Source organism: Crocuta crocuta, unplaced genomic scaffold, assembly GCF_008692635.1.
Source record: "Crocuta crocuta isolate KB4526 unplaced genomic scaffold, BGI_CrCroc_1.0 scaffold235, whole genome shotgun sequence".
NCBI lineage: Eukaryota > Metazoa > Chordata > Mammalia > Carnivora > Hyaenidae > Crocuta > Crocuta crocuta.
The window spans coordinates 10534487-10537424 of NW_027531285.1; the positions used below are offsets into that span (position 1 = coordinate 10534487).

At 41.3% G+C, this 2938-nt stretch overlaps 1 long non-coding RNA gene across 1 annotated transcript; it reads left to right on the forward strand.

Annotated features, from left to right (window-relative positions):
- The first annotated feature begins 319 nt into the window (after window positions 1–319).
- On the forward strand, window positions 320–2530 carry LOC144237624 (uncharacterized). The gene is made up of 2 exons (XR_013336906.1): window positions 320–479; window positions 2279–2530. It is a non-coding gene; the product is annotated as an uncharacterized LOC144237624 (long non-coding RNA).
- Window positions 2531–2938: the final 408 nt, after the last annotated feature.

Below are 2938 nucleotides of genomic sequence, written 5' to 3' on the forward strand. Positions count from 1 at the left end.
TTCCCCTACCACCGAATGGGCCTCCCCAGGGAACTCAAGAACTTTCTGCAGGCGGGAAGGAAAGGCTTTGTGGATGTAGATGCACAAAGGCGTCCGGACTGACGTCTGTTCGCTAGCACCACTTAGCACGGCGTTCCTGCACATCACATCTTTCATTTGCTCTCCTTAAAACCCGTACCTCTTGAAACCGAAAGAACTGCGGTTACAACACATACCCGCATGTACTTTGCATAGCCCTTTAAGGGCATGCCTTTATGGCTTGCCTTAGAACTCTGTTCTTCCCAGAACTTTTCTCTGACGCTGCAAAACCTCACTTACCTACTTGGAAACAGTGATGATAGTATATGAGTTTAAACCCGCCCTTCCTCATACCGCAGCAACTGTTTGCTAAGCGCGCTGGTGGGTACGTGGAGAGATATCAAAGCTGAGAATGGACAAGGTATGGGGGAAGAGGACAGCGTACTCAACACAAAAAATGTGTAGGTGTAAATTAGATTTGGGTATTATTTCAAGAATACTTAACCTTTGTTTGCTAGTTCTTGAATTAGAGCCGCCAGCATCCAAGCTGCACATAAATGAGCACCCACCAAGGGAACTTGAGCAGGTCTTGATCCTGATCTGCTCTCTTTTGATCTGGAATTCTCCCTTCTCCAGGTCTTTGGGTCCTATACCTCTCCTATTTCAACATATCAGAAACATTTTTTTTAAAAAACTTAATAACTAGAACAAAACTAGCAAGGATGAACTTAAAAAATTTTTTAAATATTTTTATTTTTTATTAGAGAGAGAGAGAGCGAGCAAGGGGGAGGGGCAGAGAGAGAGAGAGAAACAGAACCTGAAGTAGGCTTGAGGCTCTGAACTGTCAGTTGGGACTCGAACTCACAAATCACTAGATCATGACCTGACCAAAGTCAGAGTTCAACCTACTGAGCCCCAAGATGCCCCAAGGTGCCCAAGGATGAACTGTGTTTAATGCCCAAGGAAACTTTCAGGATCATGACACAAATCTTCACATGTGTTAGCTGTGGTTGTCTCTGTAGACAAGTATGAATGTCCCCAGGACACTTGGCTCAACCATCACCCTACCCCACCTTCATTCAGCCTCATCCCTCTCTACATGCAAAGCATCATATCAGTGGGAAAAAAATATGGGCTTGATCATCTCCAAAACCCCTTTAAATTTTGAGATCAGGAATTACTACATCTAGTCACCAAACATTTTAGTCACTTAGCCATCAGTGAACATATATGGACACTCTCCCTTCCTGGTATACTTTTTTAGCTTATCCTAAAACTCATGGAACTAGAAGCCAGAAGAACTGTAATGAAAGTATCTACATCACAGCATCATTATGAAGATTAAATGAGTTAATATTTTGTAAAGCATAGTGCCTGGTACATGATAAATGCTATGTAAGTGCTAGATAAAAATTATTGTTATAGGATATATATTAATTACATATGTAATAATATATATAATATATGGTATGCAGATATACATCTATTATTAATACCTAATATATTAGGTACATTATAAACCCTACACACAAAAAATCAGAAGTAATCATGTAAAACATTGTGTGTGTTTTCTTTCTGCACTCTGAATGTTCTGTACCTTCCCTGGGTTGTGCCCAACCCGATTTGGACTTCATTGATTTAGAGCTGTACTGACAAATATGGCAGCCACTAACCACATATAGTGGCTTTTTTATTAAAAATTCAGTTCCTCAGTCACACCGCATTTCAAGTACTTAATAGTCACATGACTACTGGACAGTGCAGATGTAAAATATTTCCATCCCTGCAGAAAGTACTCTTAGACAGTACTGACAATACTGAAATAAATAAGGGACTAAGACAATAGGATCAGCTTGTGACTAGGACCTGTTACCATGGCACCATGTTCAAATTGAGTGATAAGATCTTTTTCTGAGCCTCACATCTCCTGTATAAAATGGAGATAAAAATAGGAACTACCTCGTGGACTGCTGAGGAGAGGAAATGAGATAAGGTGTGTAAAGTCTCTGGCAGAGTACTTAAAACACAGAGGAACTTGAAAATATTGGTAAAATCTGAGTTTTACCCACTTTGATAAACCTGAAAGGCAAAGATCTTATTATGGTCCTTGATTCTAATGCGTAAGTTTTTCAAGGATATTTATTTTTTAAAAAAGTTAATAGTTTGGTGAACTTTTAGTTGAAAGTGGAGGATTCAAGGGGAGATGGCAAACACCTGGATTTTAATTACTCCTTGATTTCTTTGTTCTCCCCACCCGTAGGCCCTGGTCTTCTCCCAGTTGTGCCCATCTCAGTGAAATGGCACAGCCACCCTCAAGCCTGATGAGCCACCACCATCTCATCCTCTTTCCCGTCTCCTTCATCCAGCCCTTTTGCTTCTGCCTCCAAAACGCCTCATCTGAAATCCTCTCCTCTCCTTGTACAGGTTGTAGTAGAACAACCCACCCTTTGGAAGACTGCCTTTCACACTGGAGCATTTTACCTTTTGTATTTATTACAAACATTCTTTGACAGATTTTAGTGAAGTGCCTTGTTCTACTAAACGTATTTTACAACAGTCTCCCAACAAGATGGAAATGCTTAGAGGAGTGGATGCTCTTTTCTAATTTGGCCCAAAGGTGCCACATGGGGTAGGAACATTTCTATTTCACTAAGAGCAAAATGCCAGTTCATCACTAAGTCCTATAAAACCCAGCACTATCCAGCCTCTGCCATCCTCTCCACCGTAAGATGATGCCAAGCTCCACCAAATTCCAGTCATGTAGCTCTCCTGTTGTTTTCAAAATATACCAAGCTCTTTTCTTCTAGGGGATCTGCTGTCCTGGCCACTTCTCTACCTAGAAAGTCAAGCCCATTGCACCCCACCCTTCACATAGCTGTGGCTTCTTGTCATCTTTCAGGCCTCGGTCCCTGAGAGAGTG